Below are 15,254 nucleotides of genomic sequence, written 5' to 3'. Positions count from 1 at the left end.
ACGTTGCAGGATCCGGACCTCCTGGACCTGGAAGGTTTTGACAACCGTTGGGGATGGCACGCCTACCTAATATATGGAAAAGCGAAAATTCATAAAAATTTTACCAACCATATAATAAGAAAGTCACTCTTTGCTGTATGGGAAAAATATAAAGACCTGATGGAGCCTAAAGTCCCATGGTGGACTTCTCCAGTAGAAGCCATAGCAGTAAAATGGAAAAATACTAAGGAAAGCTGGCCAACATATAAAATACTTTTAAAAAATGAAGATAACCAAATAAAATTTAAAAACTTTGAGGAAATAAGAGAACACATTTCAGACTGGTTCCAATACCATCAGCTACTTGAAAAATTTAAATCTGACAAACAAAAGGGGTTCTCAACAGAAACTTCTCAATTCGAATCTGATCTTGTAAATTCTAAAAGAAAAACTCTTTCCAAAACTTACCGACTACTCCTTGACTGGACAGTCAAGGAGGAGGAGGTGACAGTCGCAATGGTGAGGTGGTCCCAGGATTTTGGCCATTCAATAACCATGGCCCAATGGGAAAATTTATGGAAGATCAATTGGAAATTCACAAATTGTTACACGATTAGAGAGAACTTTCAAAAAATGCAACATCGATGGTATTTAACACCGTGGAAACTTTCAAAAATGTATAAAAATGTGTCAAGTAATTGTTGGAGATGCGGAGACTCAGGAACATTCTACCATATGTGGTGGATATGTAGGAAAATACAGGTATTCTGGGAGAGTATCCATGCAGAACTGCAAAAAATGCTAAAGACCTCTTTCAATAAAAAACCAGAGGCCTACCTCTTGGGAATAACAGATTTGGATATTCCGCAAAAGAGGAAGGGTATCTTTTTATACGCGACGGCGGCAGCAAGAGTTTTGATTGCAGCAAAATGGAAGAGTAATGAAATCCACTCTATACAAGATTGGATCCAAAAGCTGACAGAATATGCCGAATTAGATGGTTTATCAGAAAAAATAAAGAATAAATCAAAACAGGAATTTGTTTCCAAATGGGAGGTTTTCAAAGAATATCTGAAAAATAAATATAGTAGCTTAAATTCTGTTGCAGCATTCGAGGAACTTCAGTAATAGTTGTAAGGTAGATATAAGAAATTAGATTTATTGAGAATAAGTTTAATTAGGAAAAAAAATGTGTATTGGCAATAAGTAATATGAATTTGAAATATGGAATAGACGGAAGGTTGGGTCTTTAGTGTTAAGACCAATAGATGTTTTATTGTTTGCTAAGAAAATTATGTGTCTATGGTTATTTTTGTAATTTGTGTGTTATTTGGTATTTGTGGTTTCTTTTCTTTCTTGTTGTATAAATAAAATAACATTATTATTTTTTTAAAAAAAAGATAAAATCCCGAGGTGAGTTGGGGTCCAGAGTGGGCTTGTGCTCTTCAACTTCCTCCAAAACAAACTCTCTGAGTGCCAAGTTGTTTTTCAGCACTTTGTGGTGGGGCCCAGGGATGCATTTCATCAAAGAAGGAAAGAGGTTGTAGAGCTAGAAGAAACACCACAAAAAACCCATTGGCACCAACCTCAGTCAGGGTTTGTCCACACTCGGGCTTCAGTATAACATTGGCCACTGTTGCCTTGTGTACATTTCAACTCTGTGGTCCACACACCAGCATTTTCACTGCCAATGCCTCGAATATCTATGTAGATGTTCCCCATCTGCATTACTGGGTGGTGCTTCATTGAGTGTGCTGCATTGTATTATCTTCCCTTCCCCTCAATTAGTGCTTTCCCATCCTCTGCCTAATGTTTGTTGAGGTCATATTCAGATTTTTTTTTTTTTTAATTTCACCTATGTGTACCTTTAGAAAAATCTGAAAAATCATGCAACATTCCCCCCACCCCTGCTGCCAAAACCGCAACAGCTGGGTAGGAAGCTGTCTTATATTATTTTTTTATTATTATTATCATTTATTGAATATATACCCACAGGTCTCAGGGCGGTTCACAGACTAAAATCAAAATATAAAACCACAAAATGCATAATCAAAATAAGAACAACAACCCGATTACACACACACCCCGCCCAACTCCACATGTTAAAAGGTATATACTGAATGAGACCATTGTTCTCTCAAGGTCAGTACTGCCTATGGAGCTGCTCTGCTGGGTATGTCAGGAGTCCCATTCCTAACTAGGGATGCTACTAGGAATTGACTCTGGGACCCTATATAAATAAGCCAAATGGTGTAAAGCTGAACTATGGGGTTACATACATATCTCTAAATTTAGTCCCATCTGCTCCTCCTGTTGAAACCAGGCTGTGTGCAGCAAGGCAGCAAGGCAGAATAGATATGGATTGTGGCTAACGTCATGTATCCACACTTTCTCAAACCAGTAGTGGAAGCACACTGGATGCAGAGGCAATGGCAGTGTATATACATCCCAAGTGATTAGTTCCAGTTATAAACTTGAGCCTGTGGGTTTTACTGGTTAAGCTTTACTTCCTGTTCCACTGGGCTGCTGTTAATTTTTTTAAAAAAATATAATATTTATTAAAGATTTTTTAAACTTATAAAAAGAAAAAAGAAAAAAAAATACAAAACAGAAAAATAGAAAGAAAAAATACATCCATCATTCTCAAATTTTGAACTTTCATTACCTTCTTTCTTTGACCTCCTCCTCCTTCCCTTTCTTGTATCCTGGTTAATAATTATCACAGCAAATCCTTACCGTAGTTCATAATATTTTGTCCTTACATTACCTTAATCTATTTTCATCTTGTCTTATAGCTAACCTTAAAACTTAAAACTTAAATCTTATTTTTACCAACTTCTCATAACCATATCATTAACCTAATTCTTTAAACATTTTTACTAGAACCAAGTAGTTCCATTTCAACATTTTTCTAACATTCATCAATTATTTTAAAACAGTCCTAATGATAAAAGAAAAAAGTAAAAAGTAAAACAATCCAATCTTCATCCAGCATCCCTTCCTCCTGGTCCCGGATTTTGTCAGTCCTTTTTGTCCCATTAATCTAGCGCATTAACCTGGTATCTTTATATCCGAGGCCCTCAAGTCTCTTCCATGTCCCTTCCGCGACTCTTCTTCATATTTTCCTTCCACTCGTGGGAACTCCAGCTTAGTAATGTTTTTGACTCTTTTCAGCAGATCAGCCCCATTTCCATAGTCCAGACTAAACTCCATGTGATATTTAAGCACCTGTTTCAGATTCCCTCCAACATTAAGAGCCCCCACAGCTCCAAACATCTGACGGCCCATTACCAGACTCAGAAAGTCCAAACATCCCTGCATGGGAGGGTCAATCCAACCCCCCATTTCCAAACCAAACCAAACTTTATCTTTCCAAATCTGGTTTTTTCCAAATTCATTTATCAAATCCAAAGGCTCATGTTCCTGCAGGGCCGCAACTCCCTCCATTTCTGGCACCCAGGATTCAGCAGCATCCTCTTCTCTCATCTGTGCTGTCATAGCACACTCCTGTTTTAGTTCCTGGGTAGGCTCCAAGTAGTTTCCTACTGCCTGTTCAAAAATTCTGGCCGCATTAGTCATCAAATCCGTCTTCTGACTTAACTGATCCAATAGGGCATTTATTTTACAGAAAGCACCCAACAGAGCTTCTGAAAACATTGTCCTACAAGGTCACAAGTCCTTTCCCACGATTGTAATCTGTAGCAGCTGCAAGCTCCTGAAATTGGTTGCAGATTCACAGTCTCCCTCTAGGGGGAAAACTTCTGTTTATTCTTTCTTTTAAGAACAATAGCAACAAAGTTTCTTTTTTAAGATATTCTGTCAATATTTGTTCCTTTGAAATGCGAAAGGAAACAATGGAATCACTATATTACTTTTCTTTTAACTGTCTGTCAAAAACATTTGTCTCTGGTCAATGAGCTTCAAACGTCAGTCCTGACACTCAGCTCCAGGATCAGGACGGTGGAAAGTTACTTTACTTTAAACTCACTTCTGCAGGTTTAAACAGTCCAAAAAGAGATCCCCCTTCTTCTCCTGCTACCGAAGGGGGGTTCCACGATTTTAAATGATGAAAGCCAATCCTTTAAAAGTAATTTTCCAAGCTCTAGATTACGTTGTCTTTGCTTTATTCTGACTACAAAGAAACAGAAGGCTGACTTCCTGTTTAGACCTTCCCGTTTCAGTACCAAATTGAAATAAATTTTGAGTCCAATTCCTCTCTACTGGTCAGTCCTTATTTAAAGTCCAGTTGTTCAAGATTTAAGTACTCACGGGTGATTCTTTAGATGCCAAATTGTCCCAGGAAAAAGGCAGCGCTCTCTGGCAACGGCTATGCGGCTTCGCTCCACGGAAAAAGCAGTTGACTCACAGCACCACGCCACTTCCCCCTCTTCGCTTCGGAGCCCATTAATGGGTTCCTTTGCGGGTTGGGGGGGTGCTAAAGGTGCCCGCCGAGTCCCATGGTCACAGGCTTCATCCGCCTGTGATTTTTTAAAGGGTCCCCGCTTCGCCGTAGCAGAAACGACCCGTTTCGTGCGGAGCTGGTCCCTCCAGTTCAGAGGGAGTCCGCCTTTGCCAATGGCGCCACCCCGGAAGTCTCCCACTGGGCTGCTGTTAAGTCAAACCTTGGTTACTAGACCCAGGCATTGGCATTGTATACACCGGCCGTGACTGGATCTCCAAATTAAAAACATAAGAACGTATGAAGAGACTATTGAATCAGGCCAATGGCCCATCCTGCTGTCACAGTGGCTAACCAGTTACCCATGGCAAGCCTGCAACTAGGACATTAACAGAAATATTAAGAGGCAGAGGCAGTATGGGCCATGAGAAGCCTGGAAGCAAGACATTTAAACAGCAGGAAAATGGCTGAATCCAGAGGCAGTATTTACATAAAATAAATCTTCCACATGCTAGTAAACTTTAGACTTTGTGGAAAAGAATGCATTTAACCAGATGGCACCTACCTGTCCCCAAGGTCCCTAGAGGTCAATGTCCCTAGAGGCTCCATGGCACCAGCTAACAGTGACTGAAATGACTCTAGATGAATTAATTTGCTTTCCAATTTTAAATACTCTGAGGAGGTCACATAGACATGGCCTTCACCAATAGAAATTCTAGGTTGCTCTGAGTAAATGAGATTAGCCATTAAGTAGATCAGGTTGTATAATCAAGAAATGAACTTCTCTGAACTTCTTTTTCTTCATCGATTATTAAGGCAATGATAACGGCATTACTGTACACAAGGTCTGTGATGTAAGACAACCAGGGGTTCAGTTTTTTCTGCCAAACATTGTAATGTGCCAAGAAAGAAGCAAACCAAGAATTCAGATCAATATAAGTTTTAATAATGGGGGTGGTCCCTACTCACAATTCAATAGTCAATAGAAACCAAAACCAATCCATTCAAAAGTATGTCTTCTAATAAAGATTACAAACTCAAATAGAGATTACAAACTCTAACAGAGATTACAAACTCAAACTCAAAGAGATATGTATAAAACAATAATTCGTTACAAAGATTTTCTCCTTTTCACTCGACAATAATGTTGATCCTTATAATTTATCAGCTTGCAGATGGAGACTCAGTTTCAATCGTTAAGCAGAAGTCAGTTATGGATTGGAGACCAGGACAGGGCCCTGTTTCGATGTATTCAACTTCATCAGCTGGATGTATCAAATATTACATGAAAATACATTTAAATTCTTACAGGGCCCTGTTTCGATGTATTCACATTCATCAGCTAGTATATTTAATAACAAGAACTCCAACTTATTAAACATTGTAATGTAGCCTTGTGGCAAATGGTTCTGCTTTTAAGGTTCCTGCAGGAGAGCTTCTTCTACACTCTGAGTGCTTGGTTGGATGTTTCTTGCACCTTAGATGCCCACAAATGTGACAAATTGTGTCAGAAGTGTAGAGAAAACTTGTGTTAATTTTTTTTTAAAAAAATCAAAGGTATGTATGCCAGCTGCAGTGATCATGGAGCCCAAGAAAGTAAAATCTCTCACTGCCTGACAGCAGCCACGAAATTAAAAGATGCCTGCTTCTTGGGAGAAAGGCAATGACAAACCTAGACAGCATCTTAAAAAGCAGAGACATCACCTTGCCAACAAAGGTCCGTATAGTTAAAGCTATGGTTTTCCCAGTAGTGATGTATGGAAGTGAGAGCTGGACCATAAAGAAAGCTGATCGCCGAAGAATTGATGCTTTTGAATTATGGTGCTGGAGGAGACTCTTGAGAGTCCAATGGACTGCAAGAAGATCAAACCGATCCATTCTTAAGGAAATACAGCCCTGAGTTCTCACTGGAAGGACAGATCATGAAGCTGAGGCTCCAATACTTTGGCCACCTCATGAGAAGAGAAGACTCCCTAGAAAAGACCCTGATGTTGGGAAAGATGGAGGGCACAAAGAGAAGGGGACGACAGAGGACGAGATGGTTGGATAGTGTTCTCGAAGCTACCAGCATGAGTTTGACTAAACTGCGGGAGGCAGTGGAAGACAGGTGTGCCTGGCGTGCTCTGGTCCACGGGGTCACGAAGAGTCGGACACGACTAAGTGACTAAACAACAACAACAACAAACAATGTATGCCAGACAGGTAAACAAACAAAAAAAGACAACAGATTTCATGGCTTGGAGCAACACACATTTAAAATAAATTACTGCAATTTTGGACAAGTCTGGACTATTGGAACACACATACTTGAAATAAGCTTGAAGGCAGGTCCATAATGGAGCTCAGCCTCAGCAAAATACATCCCTGTTAGCTTGGGTGAAGTAAACTGAGAAGTGTATGTACAGTTTCTTTATTTCTACAGCTTTATTCATGCAGGAACAGAATTATCTTGGCAAGAACTATTTACAGGATGAGTAGAGATAAAAAGAGAGAGCAATAGCAGGCATCTTATCAGGAGAGAACAACAAAAGGTTCAGCTTTTACAAGTGGAGTTAACTTAGAAAAAGACTACGAGCAAATGCTGGCTTGCTTGCTACACAAACAGTGCTCTTGTGTGGTTTAAAGTAATACATGCATTAGCTAGAGGTTCAGGAGAAGAAAGTTTATTTGCTTTCCCCCAACAATCCCATCTAGCACTACCCACTAATGTGGACAGGACACACCAAGATAGATTTTGGAGACATAAACCTGGAAGTGCTTTTGTATTGATAAGACACACTAATGTGCTCATCAAAACAGTGACTCACATGTGCCCTAGTGGGGACAAACCATGGTCACTAGTGTGCATGGTGACACAGAACATTAACTTCTTGTTTTCATTTAGTCCAATTTTTCCATCCACATCTGGAAATCATATTTAGTACAAGAGGGGAGCATGCAGATGATGGAAGCCTGCCAAGTTATTTATTTAAAGTATTGAGCGGTCCCCTTTTAAGGGGTAGCTCCTAAAACAGGAGTGATCATACCCTCAAGCATTTCAAAAAAAGATGTCAAAAAGAAGAGAGTAAATATCCCGTTGTGTATATTAGCTGGCCTTTTTACACTGATTCACAGCTTAAACATACTCCTGGAACAGGTTATAGACATCCATAAAATTATTGTCATTAGCGGGGATAATATCTCCCTTATACCAATGTTAAATTTTCTTTCAAATTGACTTGACAGTTCAGTTTGCATAACCTTATTTGAACTCGTGGTTCAGTTCATAAACCAAAGTGCACCAGGTGTTTTTGCCAACATCTGTTGCTGCTCTGTGTGTTTTGAGTCAAACAGATATAATCTTTGGTCTATCTTCTTAATACCTGCTCCCACCAAACCTAGCAAAAATTCTTCCAGCTTTTTGGGAAAACTATACTTAAACATCTTTTTAAACTCATTATAAATCAATTCCCAAAATTCTTTTATTTTATTTCGTGACCACCACATGTGATAGAAGTCGCCGTCCTTTTCCTTGCACTTCCAACAGGTCTTACTACTTGTCCTATATATTTTTGCCAATTTGGTGGGAGTGAGGTACCAAAGGTAAACCATCTTCATAACATTCTCTTTTAAGGCAGAGCAAGTGGTAAATTTTAAACTCTCATTCCAGAGTTTAGCCCATGCATCATGGTCTATGTTATGTCCTAAATCAAGAGCCCATTTTATCATGGCCTTTTTTATGAATTCGTCTTTTGTGTTCCATTCTAGTAAGAGATTGTACATTTTTGAAAGTAACTTGGACTTTCTTTCTATAATATCTGTTTGGAATTTTGATTTTTTATCTTCGAATCCTAATTTTTTATCATCTTTAAAAACATCATTAACTTGATGGTATTGCAACCATCCTGTCAATTTCCCGGCAATGCAGTTATAGGGCTTCAATTTCCAACCTTTCTCTGATTTCGTTAGAATCTCCTCATAAGTGGCGCCTCTCCCTTCTGTGTTCAATTTTTTGACTGTTAACATATCAATTGGTGACACTCACCACGGTGTTTTCCTTTCCAACAAATTCTTATTTCTGTTCCAGACTTCAAATAAAGCACCCCTTAGCACATGGTTTGTAAACCCTTTATGCACTTTTGCCTTACCATACCAGAGGTAGGAGTGCCATCCAAATCTATTGTTATATCCCTCCAGATCTAACAAGTCTGGGTTCTCCTGGGTTATCCAATCCTTTGTCCAACACAAACACGCTGCTTCGTAATAGAGTTTTAGGTCAGGTACAGAGAATCCCCCTCTTTCCTTCTTATCCGTCAATATTTTGAATTTAATTCTTGGTCTTCTCCCTTGCCATATAAAGCACGAGAGAGTTTTTTGCCGCTCTTTGAATTGTCTTAGACCTTTAATTATCGGGATTGTCTGGAACAAAAATAGCATTTTCGGTAATAAATTCATTTTTATTGCTGACATTTTTCCAATCATTGACAGCTTTAATCTATCTCATATTTCTAAATCTCTTTTAATCTCCTGCCATACTGCTTGATAGTTGTCATTAAATAGATTTATGGTTTTTGCCGTTGTCAGAGCTGCCCGAGATCCCAGCTCACAAAGGACCAACGCCGCTTCGTTGTTAAGTACGAAAGTCTTTATTGAAGTTCAGTTTCACTTCCACAGCCGCAGCGTGCAGCTCTACGTCTCAAACTCTAGACCGCTGAAGCTCCGTCTGAATCTCCTCCCCCCAGACACCAGTTTAGGACTCTAGCCTTGCTCCACCTCTTCCTCTGCTCTTTCCTCCTCTGGTTCCGCCTGTCCGTCGGGGTCTCGCCCTTTCTAGACTCTTCTGACGCTGAATCCCCTGAGTCTTCCCCCTCCCTCCGGCGGGCTTTAGGAGCTGGTTCCCAATCCGGGTCTCCTGCTGTCCCTCGCGCCTGTACATTTGAACTTGGCGCGCGCGCCCAGCCGGCAACTTTCCTCCTGACCGTTTCACTGCTGCTGTCACTGCTTCCCCCTTCGGGGAGGCTAGCTGCAACTGACCTCCCCTCCGTTCCCCCACTCTCCAATGGAGGCGTGGTCAGCCCTGACTCATCTTCTCTCCCCGCTGGAGGAGACGCTGGTCCTGACACATGTGACTCTTCCCCCCCACTACGCTCTGGTGGGGAAACTGGTCCTGATCCCCCGCTGCTGCTTTGGGGGTCCCCGCTGGCTCCTTGTTTCTGGTGCGTCCCCCCCTGGGACCCCCTTGCCCTGACCATCGGCGCCCCCTTTTGGGAATCTTCTGATTCGCTGGAGAAGCTCATGGAATCTCTCGGGTCACTGTCATACTCCCCTACGCTGCCCTCGGATTCTTCCCCTTCGCTCTCCATTTCCTCTCTCCCCTGTGCTCCTGCTCCCGAGCCCCTGACATCCATCCCCCTCGAAGCCCCCCTTCCCCCTCCCCCTCTTCGGGTGTGGGTTCCGGGTGCTCCAGTGCTGTGGGTGTGAGTGCGGGATACCGTTCTTCCCCCCTGGTGTGCAGCCGGCCAGCGGGATCCGGCCAGACCACAATGGGCTCGTCGACGTCGATTTCTTCTGCTTCCATCTCTCTGCTGTTGTGCTCGAATCCAGGATCCTCCCCCAACACGTCCATGTCCTTCCCTCCCCCTGGTACCTCGGGTGAGGCTGCGTGTAAGGGTCCCCGCAGCAGTTCCCTGTTCCACCCCACCTCCAGTTGATTGTCCCACCAATAGGAGCGGTCTGTGACAAACCCCGAGAGTGACCCCTCCGGGGAGCTTGTTTCCGGCGGCGTCTCCTCAGCTGATGAAAAACCCTGGAACGTACTGGCTGAAAGTGTGGGTGTGAAAAGCCAGTCGTCGAAATACTCTGCCGGCATAGGTCTGTGTGGGAAGAGTGCATGGAACTCGTCTTTGAGGTAGTGCTCCTCCACGGCATAGCACGGTACCCACCTGTTGGCGCTGGCTGGGGTACCTTCCCTGGCGAGGAGATATTCCACTCCCTCTTCCCCCCACCTCGAGTCCAAAATCTCCATGACCTCGTTGAGTGGCGTCGCCCTCTGTGACCCCTCCCCTGTTGGCGATTTGTTAAGTGGGTCTGGCGCGTTCCCTGGCGCCTGAAACCTGTGGGGTGCCCTGTAGGGTGTGAGCACTGACCTATGAAAGACTGGATGCATTCTGGAGCCCTCCGGGAGTTTCAACCGGAAGGCCACTGGATTGATTTGTGCCGCGACCTGGTAAGGCCCCAGCTGCTTGTGTTTGAGCTTCCTCTTAGCTAACGTCCTGGCTGGCACTGCCTGGGCTGCTAACCAGACCCAGTCCCCCACCTGGATGTCTTCCCCGACTCTCCTGTGCCTGTCTGCCTGCATTTTGTAGGCGTGTTTCGCCAGTTCCAAGTGCCTTCGGAGTTGCTCGTGGACCTCCTGTAACTCTGCTGCTAAGTGCTCTGCTCCCCGTGGCTCCCCCTCCCCCTTCGTCTCTAACCCCGGGAAGGTTCTGGGATGCTGCCCATTGTTGGCGAAGAACGGTGTCACCCCTGTAGACCCGTGCTTCGTGTTGATGTAGGCAAACTCGGCCAGCGGTAGGTAGTCCACCCAGGTCGAGGGTTGTTGATTCGCGTAGCATCGCAGGTACTGCTGCATGATGGCGTTGACCCTCTCCGCTTGTCCGTTGGTCTGCGGGTGTCGTGCCGACGCTAAGTTGATCTTGACGTTCAGGATGCCCAGCAGCTTCTGCCAGAAGCTTGAGATGAATTGGCGACCCCGGTCGGACAGGATGGACCGCGGCAAGCCGTGAGCTTTGAACACGTGGTCTATGAACAGCTTGGCGGTCTGTTCCGCTGTGGCCACCTTCGCGCAAGGAATGAAGTGCGCCATCTTGGTGAACATGTCTACGACCACGAGTACCGCTGTTTTGCCTTGCGAGCTGGGCAGATCTGTGACAAAGTCCAGGGCCACTTTCTCCCACAGTTCGAGCGGCGTCTGTAGGGGTTCCAGCAGACCCGCCGGCTTCCTGTGTACTGGCTTGGCCCTTTGGCAGGTGTCACACCTGGAGACGTAATCCGCAACTTCTCCCCTCATCTTGGGCCACCAAAAGTCTCTGGTTACTAATTCCGCCGTCTTGTCCTTGCCGGTGCCCAGCGCTGGGCGCGTCGTGTAACTGCTGCAGGACTTTCGCGCGGAGGTCGTCTCCGGGTACGTAGAGAGCCCCTTTGCGGATGAGCAGTCCGTCTCGTATCTGGAACTCGTCGTCCTTCGCTGTGCCTCTTCGCACCTCCTCCATCTTGGATTGTGCGAACGAATCCGTCTGCAGCGCTCGACGCACCGCGTCCAGGTCCACGGCGGCTGAAGCGCACGCCCACGCTTTCGGTGCGAAAATGTGTTTGGCCGCCACCGGTGCCGCTTCCTCGAGATACTGCGGCTTCCTGGACAGTGCATCCGCCATGACGTTGTTGTCTCCCGGGATGTATTCTATCCGGAAATCGAAATCCGCAAAGAACTCCGCCCAGCGGATGTGTCTCTGGTTCAGGAACCGCGCCGTGCGCCAGTACTCCAGGTTCTTATGGTCCGTGCGGACCTGCACTGTGTGTCTGGCTCCGACGAGGAAGTGCCGCCACGCCTTGAAGGCTGCATGAATGGCCAGCAACTCCCTGTCCCAGATGGTGTAGTTCTGTTCTGACTTGCTGAGTTTCCTGGAGTAGAATGCCCATGGCCTCCAGTCCCCTTGCGGATCTTGCTGCAACAGGACCGCCCCCACCGCTCTGTCCGAGGCGTCCGTCTCAACCCTCATTGGTTTGCTGGGGTTTACATGTAGCAGCTGTTCTTCGGACGCGAAGAGACGCTTGAGTCTCCGAAAGGACTGCTCCGCCTGGTCCGTCCAGGTGAACTTCTTCTTCTTGGAGCTGAGGGTGTCCGTGATGGCCGCCGTCTCCTTCGCGAACCCCTTGATGAACTTGCGATAAAAGTTGGCGAAGCCGACGAACTTCTGGACCTCCTTCCGATTGCGCAGGCTCTTCCAGTCCAACACCGCGCGGACCTTGGTGCTGTCCATGGCGAGTCCCTTGTCGGACAGCTTGTAGCCCAGGAAATCCACCTCCGTCATGTCGAACTGGCACTTCTCTAGTTTGGCGTAAAGTCTGTGCTCCCGTAGCCTCTGCAGGACCTCCTTGACGTCCCCCTCGTGAGCCTCCTGCGATTCCGAGAAGATCAGGATGTCGTCCAGGAAGCAGACGCACTTCTTGTAGAGGAGTCCCGCTAACACGTGATGCATGAAAGCTTGGAAACAATGGGAGCCATTTTGCAGACCAAAAGGCATTACGCGATATTCATAGGTGCCTAAAGGTGTAAACATGGCCGTCTTCCACTCATCGCCCTCCCGCATGCGTATGAGGTTGTACGCCCCTCGTAGATCCAACTTGGTGAAGAGTCGTCCCTTCCTCACCGTCGCGAGCAGGTCGTCGATCTTGGGCATGGGGAATGCTGTGGGCTTCGTCCTGGAATTGATGATTCTATAATCAACAACGAGCCTCCGTTGGGGCGTGTCTTTCTTCTTCACTAAAAACACGGGACTGCCCCCCCACTGCTTTGGATTCTTGGATGAATCCCCGCTTCAAGTTGTGATCTATGAACTCCCTGAGTTCTTGCAGTTCGTCCTCAGACATGGAATACAGTTTTCCAGTCGGCAGCGTCGCCCCCGGCAGGAGGTCAATCTTGCAGTCGTAAGGCCTGTGGGGAGGCAGCTTATCTGCTTCCTTCTCGCGGAAGACCTCCAATAACTCCTTGTACTTGTTGGGTACCGCTTGCACCATGCCTAGGTGTAGCTGCGGTTCATCCTCTTGCCCCTCCTCTTCCTGGCGGGTCCGGACGCAGTGTTCTGCGCAGTAGGAAGAGCAGAAGGTCAATTGCCGCTGGTACCATGCTAATGCCGGGCTGTGCCTATCCAGCCAACTCATGCCCAACACTATGGGCGTGTCCGACAGGTGGGTGACGTTGAAGCTGATGACTTCGCAGTGGTTTCCAATTTGCATTACCATAGGCGGTGTTTGCTGTACCACCTCTCCTCCCAGTATCTTCCTGCAATCGACCGTGACGACGTTTAGGGGCATCGTGGCTGGTAGGAGTGCTATGCGATGTTGCTTGATGAAGTCCACTCCTACAAAGTCTGCGTTGCTACCAGAGTCAATGGTAATTGGGACTTCCAGGGTGAGCCCATTGGGCAGCTGGAGCGATGCGGTGAGTTGCACCACTGGTTTGGGTGGGAGGGGGTCTGTGGGCTGTAAAATCTCTGGGGACCGCTTCACTGACTCTCCTGGCTGGGCCCCAGTGCTTCTGCTTCCAACCAGGCTTCTTCGTTTCCCTGCAGCTGTTCCCCCTGCTGAACTGCTCCCCTTACTGTTGCTGAGGCTGCAGTGTGCTTCTGGATCCTCTGGGGACACTCTTTGGCCATGTGCTGTGCACTGTCGCAGATGTAACACTTCCTGCTCCCTCTAGGAGCCTTCGCCTTGACTGCTCCTGGTGTTTGGGCTCTGCTTGCTGTCTGAGCCCTGACACCACCTATCTCCATCGGCTCTTCTCCCCTCCCCAGTGGAGGCGTGGATAGCGCGCGCCCTGTCTCTCTGGGTAGGAAGGGAGTTGTTCTGGCTGGTGTGCTTGTCCTACGTCCTTCCTCCCTGCTCCAAGGCCGGTCTTCCAGGCGCACCCCTATCGCCAGCGCTCTCTGGACGACTTCTGTGGTGCTTTTAGGTCTTTCTCCCCTTGCCAGCTCATCTTTCACGGCCCCATTTAGTCCCTCCCAGAACAGATCCCTGACGGCAACGGAGTCCTTCTGCCAGCCCAGCACATTCACTAACGCAAAAAAGCGGGAGTGATATTGTCTCATCGTGGCTTTGCCCTGCTGCAGCCCATGCATTTCCCTCCTGGCCACATCCACATCTACCGTTGATTTAAAACAAGTGTCCATAGCTTTGATAAATGCGTTGGAATCTTGGAGGGCGGGATCATTTTCGCGCCATAAATTCCGCAGCCACGATTTAGCTTCCCCATGCAGATGAGTAATTATGAAGCCCACTTTCTCTTCCTCATCTCTAAAGTCTTTCCGAAGCAAATTGAGCGCGAAAACTATGTCGGCTCTGAAGTTAGGATACTGCTGCAGGTTCCCGTCGAAGTGGGCTACTATGCTGCCCCCCCTCTTCCTGAGGCCAACTCCCTCCGGCTTTGGTCCTGGCAGCCCCTCCTTGCCCAAACGTTCCCACCTGGTCTGCAGATCCCGGCAGAGCGCTACTGCTTCTTCTTCTCTTTTCCTGGATGCTGCTACTTCTGCGTAAAGCGTCGTGACTGCGTTTTGCAGTTTTGTCACCTTCTCCTCCGTAGTCATCTTTGCCTATCTTCATGAGCTCGCAAAACACCAAGTTTTGCCCCTCGCTGCGCCAACTCACGCTGCGAGGGTTAAATTCTATGTGAGACGGAGCTTACTGTCAGAGCTGCCCGAGATCCCAGCTCACAAAGGACCAACGCCGCTTCGTTGTTAAGTACGAAAGTCTTTATTGAAGTTCAGTTTCACTTCCACAGCCGCAGCGTGCAGCTCTACGTCTCAAACTCTAGACCGCTGAAGCTCCGTCTGAATCTCCTCCCCCCAGACACCAGTTTAGGACTCTAGCCTTGCTCCACCTCTTCCTCTGCTCTTTCCTCCTCTGGTTCCGCCTGTCCGTCGGGGTCTCGCCCTTTCTAGACTCTTCTGACGCTGAATCCCCTGAGTCTTCCCCCTCCCTCCGGCGGGCTTTAGGAGCTGGTTCCCAATCCGGGTCTCCTGCTGTCCCTCGCGCCTGTACATTTGAACTTGGCGCGCGCGCCCAGCCGGCAACTTTCCTCCTGACCGTTTCACTGCTGCTGTCACTGCTTCCCCCTTCGGGG

At 46.7% G+C, this 15,254-nt stretch overlaps 2 long non-coding RNA genes across 2 annotated transcripts in view; one reads left to right on the top strand and one right to left on the bottom strand.

Moving 5' to 3' along the window:
- Nucleotides 1-15,254, top strand: part of LOC310766217 — a 195,960-nt gene that overhangs the window by 113,151 nt on the left and 67,555 nt on the right. The gene's annotated exons all lie outside the window — the stretch shown is intronic.
- On the bottom strand, nucleotides 5,396-6,242 carry LOC310766942. Its single transcript, XR_014550541.1, has 2 exons — nucleotides 5,712-6,242; nucleotides 5,396-5,634 (listed from the first exon to the last, which is right to left on the bottom strand). It is a non-coding gene; the product is annotated as an uncharacterized lncRNA (long non-coding RNA).

The sequence above is a fragment of the Podarcis filfolensis genome, assembly GCF_964270895.1.
Source record: "Podarcis filfolensis genome assembly, chromosome: 1".
NCBI classification, from domain to species: Eukaryota; Metazoa; Chordata; class Lepidosauria; order Squamata; family Lacertidae; genus Podarcis; species Podarcis filfolensis.
This window is presented reverse-complemented; position numbering and strand designations above follow the sequence as displayed.